Consider the following 16,929-nt stretch of genomic DNA (forward strand, 5'->3'; position numbering starts at 1 on the left):
AATAAAAATATTTATATGTCTTTCAAGTCTTTATGTCTTTTTCACATTTCTTTTCCTTCTCTTGTTGAATTGGTTGGAAATACCAGCATGATGTCCCACTGGGGTGATTAGTGTGAAAATTCTTGCCTTATACATTCCAGGGGTGAGGGGACCTTTCAGTCTTTCACTGTTAAATATGTTGTTAAACTGAAGGGTTTTGTTGGTGTTATCAGATTAATAAAGCTCTCTTCTATTTCTAGTTTGTCAAGGGTTTTCATTCATGAATGGAATGGATATCATTTGTTAAATGGTTTTTCTGCATCTATGAATATTGTCCACCTTTTCTCCTAGAGCTTTTACTATATTAGTCATACTTGTTTTTATTCCCTGAGTGTTTAAAACATCTGTGTGGTACCTGAGCCTGTTTTTTTTATGCATCGTCTACAGATCATGTGTTGGTTTCACTCTTCTCACTCTTGTTCTTCTTTTTCATATTCTTCTTTGTATTATAATTTATGAATCAACTTGGTATCTTGTGTGTTTATTGCTGGAAATGGGCACATCTCTTCTCTTAGTAGGTCTCCAGTGTGGAAGTTTGAGTCAATATATTCAGGGTATGTCATTATTATTACCCTCATAGGTTTTCAATTAATCTAGAGTTAACTTCTTCAGTTGTACCTTGTATAGTAACAGTTTTCACCTTTCTACATCCTAAGTGACCATTCTACTTAACTTTTTAAATAGCCACAAGCAACTGTTTAAAAATCTTTTTCAGATTGTTTAGTAAATTAATTTCCTCTGAATTGAATCAGTTTCAATACTTATTTTTGCTGGCTCTTTCTTGGTATTTTATTTCTCCAGATGTTTTATGATTTTGTTGCACTACCATTTAAGAAGGAGATTTCATTTTGTTTTGATTTAATTTTGGGTTTATTTTATTGCTCTTAAACATAAGCAAAAGATCTTTATATACTCTGGATGCCTAATTAGCTTATACACATGTGAACACAAACATGCGCACACACTTGCATACATACATATTGAGAGACAATGCTTTCAAAGTTGTTTATTATGTTTCTTGTTGGATAGATTTTTTAAAAAAATTCCAGGTGATTAATTTATTATTCTTGTTCATTGTTACATTTTCTCCTGCTAGTTTAAGAAAGGTTTTCTAATTCAAGTTATAGGCATTCCTAAATATAATTCTTACCAGTAATTTTACAGAATAAAATAAGGCCTTAAATCTATATATTTTTCTTTAAATGGTGTTAATAGATGGATTAATTAGGTCCCTTCAACAAGAACAAAAGTCATTGAATAACTCTAGTAATTTTACTTGAAATACATACATGCTACATTGATTTTATTCTCTACATCAGACCCATTTTTGTTTCAATATTGTAGCTTTATATATATTGTTATATGTTAAAGAAATTTCTCTTATTATATTCATGTTGCTCTATTTTTTTGAGTATTATTGTGTTTTAATTTCATGAGGATCTTTAGAATTAGCTTTATCAACTTCCACAGAATCCATATGCTTATTTTACTTCATTACATTGTACATGGACCACTTGCAGTAGCCTCCTGTTGCCATTTCTGTTACGTCAATTCTAATGACATCAGTGCCTTAATGTAACAACCTTTCTTTCTACCTTCATATCACAAAGACACGCAATTAAAGATCGATCTCAACTATATTCTTTAAAGATCTTCTTAATCACTCCAACTCAATGTTAGTTTTTTTTTTACTTTAAATTCTCATAACACTTTGCATCATTTTTATAGAACTTATAATACTAGGCCCTTAAGACTCACTTGAAAAATTACTAGACTTTTTCTTCTTAAAAGACACTATATTCTTTGAGGCCAGAAGCTGTGTTTTAGTTATCTTTGGAACCTTAACATTTAGTAGGATAAGATGTTAATGGCAAACATTCAATGCATATTTATTCAATTGGACTGGGTATTATTTTCTGTTCAACATATTTGGCAGAATAAACCAGTGTTTATCATGCATGAAAATGTCAAAGGATATTGGGCTTATTTTTCTTCCAACAGATTAATCTGCTTGTATCTGCTAATAAATAAGCTAGCTACTATCCCTGGGAACTAAGTAAATGCTAATTTTATGAACAGTTACCAGTGTAAACAACCTCTGTGACTTCATATTTAACATCAAATTCATTATTTTAGATAGAACTCATTAAGGAAAGATTGTCCTATTCAGAAAAAAAAATGTAATTCATGCTCTAGAAATATAAATGAAGTAGGGTTCATACTACTAGCTAGCCTGGGTTTCAGTTTGGATACTTAGCATGTTAATTTATACAAATGTATTCCAAATTAATGTGTCACAAATCCAGAAGGTTCTGAGAAAGTTATGGGAGTATGCTTTTTGTTAGATTTATAAAGTGAATATGTAAATGAATAAATATACCACCGGAATAAGTATTCCAGGACACATATAGAAAAAACCAATTTTAAATTGGTCCAGAAACCACAGAGCAGGTCAGTTTGAGATGCAAAGCCTTTAAAATAAAACCAATCTGTGTTTTCATCCAGAAGTAGTGCTCACTTCCCAGGATGATTCAAGGATTCATTAGTAAAGTAGGTATGTAAAATTAAGCACATAATTAATGTTAGTTTCTTCCATTTGAGGTGTGAATGGGACCCTTATCTGGAATAAATGAAAGAATGCAGTGGTTGGCAACATTTTAAAGTGTAAGCACTTCACACAAAGGCAGTAGTGGATCCCCAGTCTTTAGATTACTGTTTTTATGCTTGATTTACAAAGAAATTGATGAAAGGCTACCATGCTTTTTAAAAACTCTTAATATGAATTTTCTTTTAAGTAATCATTACAGACTTATATGACTTCAAAAAAGTAATAACACATATTGTTAATAAAGTATTATATTTCCTGCCAGTGGATATTTTCCCTAATAAGAGGATCATCATAACATATCAAGCAAGTCAATAGTGCTACAGCGTTTCTTCAAAGAAAGCTACATTTATTAAGGTTGCCCCTATGAGTCCTCCCACTTATGGCTTAAAACCTCTTTCCAGAGAGATCTAGGATACATAATCATATAAGTCTTGGGCAGCCAAGAGTAAGTGAATGAGCATAGCTGTTGGCCAATGTTGTTAAAGTTAATACTTTTAGTGAATTTAAAAAATTCACTTCACACACACACACACACACACACACAAAACAATGTAATTTCTCATGAAAGAGAACCATTTACATTTCACAAGCAATGGACCTCCTGTGTGGCATCCCAAATATATTATATGTCACTGATAATTTAAGAGTTTGGTTTTTTATTTCCACATGTCATTCTTTAAACCAGCTGCAGATGAATTTGGCCAGATGCCCACAAGTGGTAGCAAAAAAAAATCACAGTTTAAAATATTTCCTTTATAATGACATTTTGTTGGCTGATTAATCTTTTCTGTTGCACAGCTAAATAACACCATATGTTAACCGTGAGTTTATTGCTATAATATATAAGAGAGGTGTACCTCATGATAAATTTTTGGATATCTTCTAGCTGAAAGTGAAAGAGGGGAAAAATGCTGTAGAAATCTTGTTTCCAAATCACTTAGGTAGTTCGATTATGTGACATATATCATAGAAATTAGTGTGTTTTCTGAGATCAGAACAATGCTTTGTAAGTTAACCCTTCTGAGTCAAGCCCGTATGGGAAAATGTAGCTTTCCTTTAAGTCTATGTGGATTATGTTTTAGCAGTGTGAAACATTCTGACACTAGGTACTTGAAATTTAAAGAAGTGCTTATGATGTTTAACAGCAACAACAAAAAATTCAAATATGAATGTTTTTTTTGTGTATTAAAACTAAATGAAGCTTGACAATTAATTCCACCAATTTATTCTCCAGATACTTTTTCCTTAAAATGTAAACAATAACAATAACACTATAGCCAAAGGAAAAAAAATGATAGCATATTATAAATTATTTTTCTACTATGTTATTTTATTTGAATCAGTCAGGTCATTCTGTTATTTATTGAGTACCTACTATGTGACTACTATTTTATAAGCTCTCAGGACACAACAGCAATTTTAAATAGGAAGGACTCCATCCTCATAGAACTTATATTCTTCTTAGGGAAGCTATGCCATTAATGAGTGAAGAAATAAACAAATCATTCTATCAATACAACATGATATGATATTACCCAACAATTACTAATGCTTTCATAATATATTAGTAATGTAAGAAATTTTAAATAATGGAACTGAATTATACAAATGTTATAAAAAATCAAAATTAAGGATAAGAAAGTGAAATAGAAAGTTAACTAGCTCAGGAAATTCCTTCCTCCATTCCCCAATAGACACATGAGACACATCAGGTTATTTTTTCTGATGCCTTGTTTAAGCAACATGCTATGTTAAGTGTATTTTTATTATGTACACAGATACACTGCATATCACATGTAAAAGGAAAAGCTATATTAACATTAATTCACTCATTTGGCCATCCACTACTTTATTTATATTCAGTAGACATGTTTTCAGCAGAGTCAGTATAATTCAAGATAAAAGTTGGGACTCTGGAAAAGTAGTACTTGGCTTAAAACCTGGCTTGACTTTTTATTACCTGGTGACCTTGGTTTCTTTAACTTCATAATAATAGCACATGCTTTTGAGAATTGTGAGTACTAAATGAGACAATATATGGTATGCCAGGTACATTCCAAAGCAGCCCCTGGTGAATCATGCCTTTATAAAATTCCCTTGAGGATGGTTTGACGTGTTTCCAATCAGGAGAGTACTACAAAGATGATGGAATGTCCCTTCCATGATTACATTTCCTAATATAAGACTCTGTCTTGTGAGACTGTAGAGAGAGAATTTTAGGCCTTAAAGAAGAAAAGGGCAATGTTGGGAATTGCATATGTGGTTACATAGAGAAGACCTGTGAATGGTTTCCAGGAATTGAGAGAAGCTTCCAGCCAACAGCCATTAAGAAGCCAGGATCCTAAGCCTTACAGCTGTCAGGAAATGAATACTGACTGCAAACAGCCTAAGTGAGCTTGGAAGCAGATTCTTCCCAAGTCAAGGCTCCAGATAAAAATGGTACCTTACTGACATCCTGATTGCAGCCTTGAGAGAGCCTCAAGAGAGGACCCCAGGTAAGCTCTTCCCAGACTTCTGATCTACAGAAACTATGAGATAATAAATGTGTGTGTAGAAACCACTAGGGTTGTGGTAATTTATTATGCAACAAAAGAAAACTTATTTTACATGGAAAGGGCTCAGGACAATACTCAGCTGGAAAAGGACTCAATAAATTGTAGCTGTTTTCATCATATATACCTTGACCCGGAAATTGAGCTAGTTACTTTGAAAAAAGATGGAGAAAATATGGTACCTACCTGCTTGGAGTTTACTGTCAGAGACAAACATAAAGAGATGCTGATAATATGGAGCTGCTACTTTAACAGCAGAAGTATAGGATCCTCTGGGAATACCTACAAATGGAACAGAACATAGGCTAGAGGTCCAAGGACAGCTTTCCAAAGAAGCGGATGCCCCAACTAAATCTTAAATGGTGACCCTCTCTTTTTGTCACACATTTTATTAATTATTTTTAATGTACACCCTCTGCTAGAATGTAAGATCTCTGAAAGCAGGGCTTTTTGTCTGATCTCCCATGCCTGATGAATCCCTAGTACATACTAAGTGCTTAATACATATTTTGATGAATGAACATATTAATGAATTCCAAGTCAATCAAATGGGTGAATTCGTGAAGAGTCACAAGGAGAAGGAGAAAGGATATATTAGGCAGTAGGAATACGGAGTGGCATCAGCACAATTATGGTATTCAAAGAGGCACTGTGGCAAGAGAGTGACCAAATTTTTTCTTAAAAATTGTCTCTCTAGCAGGATGAAATACTACATTGTAGTCAATGCTTGGATGCCCATTCGCATCTAGGAACAAATGTACAACAAAGTTTCAATGTATTTCCACCATCACTCATGACAATTCCTATATTACTAGGTGACAGGAATTGCCTGATTGTCACGATCTTTGAGAGAACAATAAAAATTGTTTTTATATTCCATAGAAAGATTAAAAATCTCTGCAATTTGAAGGCTCTCCACATGGACTTCAGGTTAGTTATAAAGCTTCTCAAGGATAAGCTCTAGACATTTTAAGATCTTCAGCATAGAAAATAAACATTGAAAGATCTAGATTTCTCTTATTTATCACTTCCTTTCTCCCTTCTATCCATTAGCAATATGGATCTGAAAGTTCCTATATGAACCACAATGAGTATTTAAAGACTGAGATAGTTACCAGTCATGTTTTAATTTTAGGTTTATTTTATGATGCATAAAGTATGAGTATCATTTTGAATACTATATTGTTTAAATGTTATAGTGTGAAGTACAAATAAAACAATTATGTTATTTAGAACTTATTCAAAAAGGGCCACATTGTTAAATTTAATTAAATTTTGACATCACAGCAAGATACTATATATATGTATATCTCCAAACACAAAGGATTTTCATTGTTCTCATTGGTATCTTAGGTGTTATTCTCATCTTTAGTATAAGTTTTTAACTTTTCCCCATCTCAGGACCTTGACCAGGCATTTTTGTAGATACTAAGAAAGGATTAGCCTTGTAGCCCTGTCTCTACTATCCATTTTTATCTCCACTCTTCAGACCTTCACAATGCAAGGGCATGGAAATTCAAGCAGCCTTTTAGGATATTAACATATGAAATATATGATCTGCTTTCATTGCTGGTCATCTGCCTCTCTGAGTGGGAAGAAGCCTTTATTTGCAGTATTTGCTGATTTTAAGCTGCCAAAAAAATAATTTTTGGCAACATTTCTGAGTATTTAACAGTTAGCTCTTATTAGCCAGTAAGAGCCTGCAGGAGCTGGACAGCACACCACAGGATGTGATTAAATGGTACGTGAAGAGAGTTTGGAATTTACAAGTAGTGAAGTGTAGGAAGACTATAGCAGTTCATGAGGAAAAACGAATTTAGGCAAGTTCATTGAGGCACCTATATATCATATCAACAAACTGGCATTTGTTTGAAAAGAACAAGAGCCATTAAAGGATTTAAAAAGATAAATGATAAGGCCAGATTTGCTAATTAGAAAGATTATTTGATAGCTATGTGGAATACAGATTAAAAAGATGAATCCAGAGGCAGAAAGATAACTTCAGTGCCTTCAAGACATGGTGGAAGAAAGACTAATTTAAAAATCCTATTAGTGAAATGCAATGGAGAAAATTGTCCAGAATTACTGTTCAACATTTAAGGCTTCATAAGTTCACTGCCTTTGCATTTTGCTAATTTCTCTTTCCTCTACCCTCCTTCTTAGCTGTCTACATTTCCTGCTTATAAAATATTATGATAATGTGAAACAACTCAACGGAAGTACATTGATTTCGACACAGTGACAAGGGATTTTAATAATCAGCAAAGACATAATTGATGTGGAAGGAAAAACAGTCTTAAAAAGCCTCAGTGAGGGCAAGGAGGAGGTATCAGTGAAGTTTTGAGTCCTCTACAGACACTGACATTTTCAGTGTCAGTCGCAGGAAGACATGACAATCTAGGCCTTGGATTAGGTCTGAGGTTGAACTCCTGGTTCCAGAATTTCTACTGAGAGCGTATCGTTATCAGTCCATTCAAAAGAGAAGGGAGTCAACATTCCAATTAGAGGAACTATTTACTAGAGGTGCTATTCAGTAGCAGAGGCGGTCTTTAAAGAAGTAAGGCAATAAGGAAAACCAGATCATGATGATAGAAGGACCAGCAAACACAGCTGACTCAATGCACGTATGTTTGGTACTTGAACTCAGAGTTAAGAGAGCTATGCTGATTAGTACAACACCATCCTTGATAAAAGGAAGATTTTTAGTTTAACACAATACACACATATTTACATTGGAATCATCTGCTCCTTTAAATTTTGCTAAAACTCTGTCTGACACTCTCTGGTTCTAATTTTTTTTAGCAAGAATTTGACCACTGATTCAATGCCTTTTATGATTGTAGAGCCATGACATTGAAAATAAAATGGCTAAAGTTTCTTTGATACTCCTCCCATAAAGATTTAGGTTTTTCATTATTTTTCCTTGAAATTGGGCAGCATAGATAGAATAAGATGGGCCTGACTTTTGTAACTTTTGTAATTTTTATAGTTTCCATCCAGTTCACTGGAAGGTTCACTCTTGGTTCTTCCTTATGTAAGGACTCCAACTATTATAAGGCTGCCACGCTATAGAGACCATATGCTCTGGTCAACGTCTAGGAGAGCATATTCTTCAGCCTCCCTGACAGAGCCAGATGTGGGTGAAAAAGCCAGTTTAGAATAGGATCCTCTAGTCCCACCTAATCCACTGCAATTTGTTCAAGGCACCTGCAACTGTTTGACTCATTCTAGCTGAGTCCACATACATCATAGAGCAGAAAAGATCTGCCCCTAGTGTCAATTTCTCAGCCACACAATCTATGAGCACATTAAATTTTGTAGTTTTTTCAATCTTATCATGTTTCATGGTGGTTCGTTAGGCAGCAACAGATAGCTGAAAAAAGGGCTATTCAAACTTTCTGCTTCTTATTTGAGACATTTTATTAGGCAGAAGGTAGACTAAGACCCAAAAATATAATGGCTTAAATAAAGTATGAGAGTTTGTGGTTATTTTTGCCATTAACATAAAGGTTTCAATGGACAGTCCAGAGATAGTAAGGTACCAATGACCCAGTTTCCTTCTATCTTACTATACTATCACCCTCAACAATCAGCTTTCATTTCTGACCCCAAGAGGATGCTCCAGCCTTTATGCATGTATTTTTTCCAGCAGTAATACTGAAAGGGTTTGGGGAGACCAAGTTCCTTCCCTTTAATGGTATAAACCAGAAGCTTCATAAATCACTTTCTCTCACATTACATTGGCTAGAATTTATTTGTAGGGCCATACCTAAGTGCAAGTAGTGCTGGGAAATATAACCTGTATCTAAATATCCAGGTATCCAGATAAAATATTTACTGTATCAGAAGAAAGGGAGAAGGGGAAGTGGATATAGTAAAGTAAGCCTACCACCTCCAGTTTTGTTTGTTTGTTTAGGATTTTGTTCATTTCAACTAAGTCTCCAAATTATTTTCTTCTATTTGTGTATACCTATTGCAGCTTTCCTTTGGTCTGGATTTGCCTGGACTACTCCTTAAATCTTATATAAGTTTTACATGAGTACCTAGTAACGAAGAAATAGCTAGAATATTTTTAAATGTGATGACTTAACTTTCATTATTTTTAACCATTTTTTTCCATTTTCTTGAATCTCTGAGTTGTATTCTACATAATTTTCCATAACTATTTTCTGAACTCTCTCTCTTCATCTGGTTTTATCTACTGTTAAATTCATCCACTGAGTTTTTATTTTAATGATTTTTTATAAGCTTTCTTCCTTTTATTTAAGATTCGTCAATTACTTTTTTGATAGTTACTCATTGCTCAACTTTGTGTATTCTATTTTTATTACTTCATGCATCTTATATGTAGTTGTCTTCTATTCTGTGGCTGATAATTCTCATATCTGAATTTTCTGCGATTAAATCAAATTTATCACTCATCGTGGGATGTTTCTTTTCTTTACTCTTTTCACTTTCTTTTCTTTTTGCTTATATTTTATCGAACTTATCTTTGGTAATCCTGAAGTCTAAAATTTGAGTTTTTATCCCCAAGGAGGATTTGTATTTGCCATTTAATATGGGTCCAATTTGCTCCCTTAGAGGGTTCAGACTAAATGTGGAATTCTTATATTCAGCTCATGACCTTGCAGGAGCCCAGGCTTACTTTCCTAGTCCCAGCAGTAGCAGAAGTCTTTGCTTCCAAGACAAAAATGCTTCAGGTTTTGCTTTCCATTTACCAGTTTGCTATATCTGATTTCTTGATGATTTTTGTTTGTTCTAGCCTTAGAGATTTCCTAACTTGTTGGGGAGCTTAGCAATATTTTTAAAATATACTTTTAAATCATTTAAGATTTTGCTCTGTTATGATGGGAAAGCCTTTAAAAATTTCTAGTTGTACTGCTGAAAATCAGAAGGCCTACATTATCTATTTAAGCCTAAGAATAATAATCATTTTTCTTCTTATATGGCATTATTTACAGATGAAAGAGAGAATGGATGTGATATCTTGGAGTTTCAAAGGAAATTGACAAAGCTGTTTTTTGGTCATGGCAATTATTTTTTGGACATGATATCAAAAGCACAAGCAACAAAAGCAAAAACAAATACACAGGACTATATGAAATTAAAAAGCTTCTGTATAGCAAAGGAAACAATTAACAAAATGAAAAGGCAACCTACAGAATGGAAGAAAATATGTGCAAATCATACATTTGACAAGGAGCTAATATCCAAAATATATAAGGAACTCACAACTGAATGGTAAACAAAAAATTAATAATAATAATAATAATTAAATTAAAAAATGGGTAAAGGATCTGAATAGACATTTTTCCAGAGAAGACATACAAATAGCCAACAAAGATACTCAACATCACTAATCATCAGGGAAATGGAAATCAAAACCAAAATGAAATATCACCTCAACTTGTTAGGAAGGCTATCATTAAAAAGATAAGAGAGAAGTGCTGGTGAGGATGTGTCAAAAAGGGAACCCTTGTGCACTGTTGATGGGAATGTAAATTAGTACAGTCACCATGGAAAATAGTATGGAAGTTCCTCAAGAAATTAAAAATAGAACCCATATATTCCAGCAATTCTACTTCTGGGTATATATCCAATGAGAATGAATACAGGGTCTTTAAGAGATATTTACGCTCTTATGTCCACTGCACCTTTTTAACAATTATTACATTATTTATTGTGGAAAAAAAACATGTCCATCAACAGAAGGTGTAAGTAAAGAAAATGTGGTACACACACACACACACACACACACACACACACACACACACATACACACACAGAATATTATTCAGTCATAAAAAAGAAACCTTTCCATTTGCAACAACATGGATGAACCTGGAGGGCACTTTGCCAAGTGAAATAAGCCAGGCAGAGAAAGACAAATACTGCATGGCCTTACTTACATATGGAATCTAAAAGAGCTGAATTCATAGAAGCAGAGAGTACACTGTTGGCTATCAGAGGCTAAGGGGTGTGGGAAATGTTAAGAGTTGGTCAAAGGATAAAACCTTTCAATTATAAAATGAGTAAGTTCTGTAGATCTAACATACAGCATGGTGACTATAGTTAATAATACTTTTTATACTCTTAAATTTACTAAGAGAACAGGTATTAAATGTTCTCACACCCCTTTTTTCCCCCAAATTGGTTATGTGTTAACTTGATTGTGTTAATAATTTCCTAATTATATACATACAACAAATCATCATGTTATATACCTTAAATATATACAATTTTATTTGTCGATTGTACCATAATAAAGCCAGGGGAAAGGAAAATAACAACAGTATGTGCTTCTGAGAGTGTATGTGGTAAAAGTTTTTGCTGTATAAATGGAGCCATGCTTTTTATTAGAGCTTATACTGAGTTATCTCAGTTAATTGTGTCCTACTGCTTGCCTGGAGAAAAAAAATCAAATGAAATCAACTGCTACAAGTAAGATGTAGAAAAAAAATTATACTTATCCTCAACAAGTATAAGAGAAACAGATAGAATGCAAGTTTTGAATAACCTTATATATCATGCTAAAGAGATAACTAAGGAAAACAAACTAGTATTTCTGTTAAGCACTGTAATATATACTTATACATTCTCGGTGATTTGCTTTTCGCTACAATCTGTAAATGTTTATTATTATGGAAATTCTCTAAGTGATACCACCAATATATATATTAGTTAGAAAGAAAGCAAGTAAGATAATAGACATAGTGTACATATGTAGTAAAAACGCCTCTGGACAAAGAACTGAATGTGAAACCAAAATTAATATTAGAGAATGGAGTAAGATTGGGGGCTAAAGAACATCTTGTTTTTATATTCCAGTTGAAGCATAATGTGGGTCTGAAGTCAGACAGAATCTTTTGAAAATGAAAATATGGAAACATATTTGAGAAGCATTTCATAGGTAGAGACAACAATAAATTAAGAATAAAATGGAAGTGAGACATAAAGGAGAGGAAGTGATAGATGTTGATTTCCAAGGTGTTTTTTTTGTTGTTGTTTGGTCTCAAAAGAGAACGATGTTACGATGTTGCTTCCAATGACGGAGGAAGTTTGAAGTGGGACACATTTTTCTTTATCAAAATACTGCTTTATCACCTTTATATCTGGATATCTGGGGAGTAACATGAAGTTTGATCAGATAGAACAGGAAGAACAGAGTTTGATTTATGGATTTGGATTCCATCTGAAAAGAGATGCCTAATGAAATAATGAGTTTAGATGAGCTTGCCGAGGAGATTATGTAGAGTGAGAAGATAAATAAAGAGAGGGTAAATTCAAATTATGGCTTCATTTAATCAGTAGGGATTGAAAAACATCAAGAAAATGATTATAAAAAGCATTCCAAAACTTGTGATTATTTAAAAGAGTATTGTCACTATTCCAAGAGGAAAAAGAGCATTCCAAAGGAAAACGGTGAAGTATGGTAGTAACTTCTGAAAATAGGTTTAAGACTTAGACAGTTTAATGGGATTTTTATTATTGTATTGGCTTTGATGAATTGTTTCACTAGCAAGTCATCCAAAATTCTGTACTTTTCCTATGACATGGGCTATATGTAATGTTCTGGTGATAGAGATGTAAATAGAACAGTCCTTGTTCTAGGAGACTCTTATCAAGGAAAAGGGTATATCAACAATTACATGATATCAGTGCAGGAAGTATATGTAATTAAAATGTATCTATAGGATCTTGAAAGTTTGCAGTATATTGGGGAATGTCAGTAGATATTCAATGAAGGAAGTGATTTTAACAGAGAGGGCACTAGGTCAAAGAAACAACATGCCCAATGGCATGGATTTGGAAGTCGCATGGCAAGATGATGGGGCCTGAGACAGCCTGTGAGATTATTGTAGAAATAGAGAAAGGGAATTAACAAAGATTAGGCTGGAGTGGTCTGCAGTGGTTGGGTGTTAATAGCCTTACATTAATTGATCACAAAATAGAACTTAATTTTCTCTCAGCAAGGGTGAAAGGACAAAGGCTGTCAGGATAAATTTTGGAACAATCAAATCTGTGTTTTAGAAAGATAACTGAGACTGGAGTGTGGATGCTGAATGAGAGAGGGAGGAGCTTAGAGGCAGGCTATCAGATAGGGTATATGGCATTAACTGAATTAGAAGGAAATGAAGGTCAGGACTAAGGGAAATCTAAGGAAATACAGAAACTGGCAAATGGTAAGGGGAAGAGATGCAGGAGCAATTTTAGAAATTAAATTGACAGGACTTAGTGAATAATTAATGTTTTGTGAAAAAAGGGTGTTAATGAAAATTTCTATCTTATATTCTTTTCTTGGAAAAGGATATGGTAAATGCTTGATGTTTAAATAGATTCTATAGGAACTCTTCACACCAAACTAAAATTATTTCTTTATTGTGAAAATTTTTGAATACTGGAATTTTATAGAACTTAGTGTCCTGATTAAAATATGGAAAAGCTTATGTATTTAAGGTGGTTGTTTTAGAAGGACAGGGTTTTCCAAAGTGTACTATGTTCTAAATGTCAATGGCAAACATATACAGACACATATACAGACACACACACACACAGACACATATAGATATACACAAATATAAAATAATTTCTAGTAGAGTTTATGTAAATTAATATTTATATAATAAAATGATGAATGTATTTCAATGTTTTTCTCATTATTATGTAATATTAGGCTTTAAGAAACACTGTGCCAGATCTGAGAACTGTAGGAAGTTGCAGAAGAGCTTATTTGATGACTACATAATATTTCATTTGTGTTTTGATGCACAGGCATTATTTACCTGAGATCCAGTGTACATATTATGCGCAACTGTGGTGTTCTATATATTTCATATCATTTGATGTCTAAAATAAATTAAACTTGTATACTCCAAGACTCATTCACAATGCACCTGTGCCCAATAGAAGGAACTGATTTGTGGGATGATGATGACAAGGATGACTTTGTCTTCTTTAATCTAAATGTAAGCCTTTGGTTTCCCATCAACATATCCGGAGTATTTCAGAGTTAAACGAATTTGGCAAATCTCAGTCTTTCCAGTAGTATATTTATAATAATGTACAGCTTCTGTAAAACAGTGCTTTGTTCGTGTTGATTAATAGGAAGTTTTAACCAGCAGAATTATACCTGCAATTATTTATTTATTAACTTTTCCATTCATTAATTAAAAAACCTATGATAGGTCAGGCATTTTTGAGAAATGAACAGTTGGATAAAATGTAGTTCACTGTGTATATGAATCAGTTGTAGCTGGAGAGAGAGAAATGTGTTAATTTTTTTCCAGTTGGTAAGGCTGGTAAATGTCAATTTCCTTTTCTTGATTAGTCCTTCCTCTTTCTTAATTCTTTCAAGATTGTATATTCACCAGATTCCTGATATTTAAGGTACTAAAAATGAACTATATATGAGGCAGCATGGTATTGGAAAGAGCACCCATGTAGGAAGCAGGTTGTGATGAACATTAAATCAGATAATGTATGTAAAATGCCTATCTGACTCTAAGCGGTACTTTACAGGCATAGAAGGTAGCTGTAAGAAGCTTCTCTTCTCTCTCTCCTCTCACTTTCTGATCTTTTGCTAGTGTCTCTCATTGGCTGAACCAAATGGTAAGCCTCTGACACAGTGATCCAACTGGTAAAGCTGGCTGGCATCATCCTTTTCAGGCACAGTGTAAGGCAGAGGAGAGGAGGATGGATGAGAGGGATGGAGCAGGGGAGAATTACCACCATGGCAATGAGATGAAAATTTATGACACTTTTTCTCTGAAATTTTTATTATTTTCCAACACTCTTCTAAGTACTTAGCATTATACAACTCTTTAGACCTCCTACCAGCACTATTAACTTGCTATATTTTATCTTTAGGTGAGGAAACTGAGAGACAGACAGATTGAAACATTTGTCCGAAGTTATGCAGCCTTTCTTAGCTAGGAGGTACTTAATGAGTTTTTGCAAATGCTCCTTCTCTCCAGGGCCAAATTTTACTTGATCTCTAAGGGAAAATTCTAGAAAAGAGAATGTTGAGGATGGGAGTGATTTAGACTCTTAATGCAATCTCCTCATTTTACATATTTAACCACTAAAACCTCAACTATGGAAAGTTCTTTTCTAAGGTCATTTTGTAAAAGACAAATCCAGGGCCAGACCGCATTTTTTAAAACTTTCAAATAGGTTATATTTGTAATTAAGAATCTGCTTTCCTTTGACTACAGGGATACCTGATTTAGTGTTACACAGAATAGTGACATTAAATTTTTTAAATTACTTTTGATTTCTATTTCAGGAAACTATGTTCTTATCTCAGCATCTTCAAACTGTGCTGTCCATAAATATAGCACAAGCATATCTCAGGTGTGTGATGCTAGTTAGCTGGAATTCGTTCATTTAGCATGACAGCAGATGGTAGTGGATTTTAGGTATTGAAGTATATATTACAGCCAAGGAAAAAAATGTGGTTTATTAATCAAATGACTTTCCCATTCAATTCTTTCCCTTTTCTTCCCACATTTACTTTTTTTATTTTTTTATTTCTTAATGTCTACAGATTAAATTAAGAAATTTTACCTACATAAAATGTGAGTTATGATGGGATGCTTATGAATTCATTTTAATGTTAAATATTTTCACACCTTAAAAAAGGTACAAGTTCACTGTGTTAAATTTATAAAACAGAGAAAAAATATAAAAACAATTTTAAAATGATGACCTTTTAGAGAAAATCTACTCAGACTTGCTAACTAACTGGGGTAGACAGGCTGCATTGATAGCTACAGTTGGTAGCCTACCAGTTTCTATGCCTTTTGCCCCACTCATAACGGGGCCCGCTCATTCTTTGTTTACTCTTTCTTTGACGTGGCCTTGTAACTTATTTTGGCCAATAGAATTCAGTGGAGGTAACGTTGCCAGTTCTGAGTCTCCACCTCAAGAGGTCCTTTGGATATCTTTCTTTCCTCCTGAACCCCTGCCTGTGCTATATGACAAGCACAGGCTAGTCCACTGGAGGGTGAGTTCCATCAGCCTTGGGATCCCAGCCCAAGCTCCAGACATGTGAGACTGCTCAATAAAGTCACCGATGACCACCGATGACTCGCTAGCTGCGCACTGAGGCATAAATACATCCAACAAAGAACTGAAGAATTGCCGGCTGACCCTCTGTCTCAAGAGTGCAATAAATAATGGTTTAAGACATTTGTTTTTGTCACTGTTTGTCATGCAGCGTTATTTCTGTAGGATAATGGTATGGTAAGTAACAAGCCTTCCTAGGTAAGTTCCAGTTATCCATTGCTGCCTCCACTTTTTCTGGATGTTACGTACTAGTCCTGCTCTGAGCTGCCAACCGCGATGCTTACTTTCCTGGCCCTCTGCAGACGCTGTCATTTTCTATTCTTCCACCTGTGCCCCACTGAATCAAGATTCTTCTACTTTGTTGCCAGGTGAGCTAGAAATCTGTTACTGTGTCACTGTCTTTGCTAACTAAGCTGTTGACAGTGTTGACCTTACAGATTCTAATGATGCTCTGTTCCTAAATGCAACAATGCCCTGGCCCCACCAGCTCTGAGCTGGAAATAACATGTCTTTCCTGGAATCACACCTCTGTCACAGACATGCTGTTGACATTACTAATCCAGCTTCGACAGGCCAGAGACCCTTGAGACACATATCAACGTTCTACCTTTTAATTTCTATAGAGTAAAAAAGATTACCCCTCTGACTGAGTTACTTCAGCAG

This window comes from Manis javanica, chromosome 2 (assembly GCF_040802235.1).
Source record: "Manis javanica isolate MJ-LG chromosome 2, MJ_LKY, whole genome shotgun sequence".
In the NCBI taxonomy this organism is placed as follows: domain Eukaryota; kingdom Metazoa; phylum Chordata; class Mammalia; order Pholidota; family Manidae; genus Manis; species Manis javanica.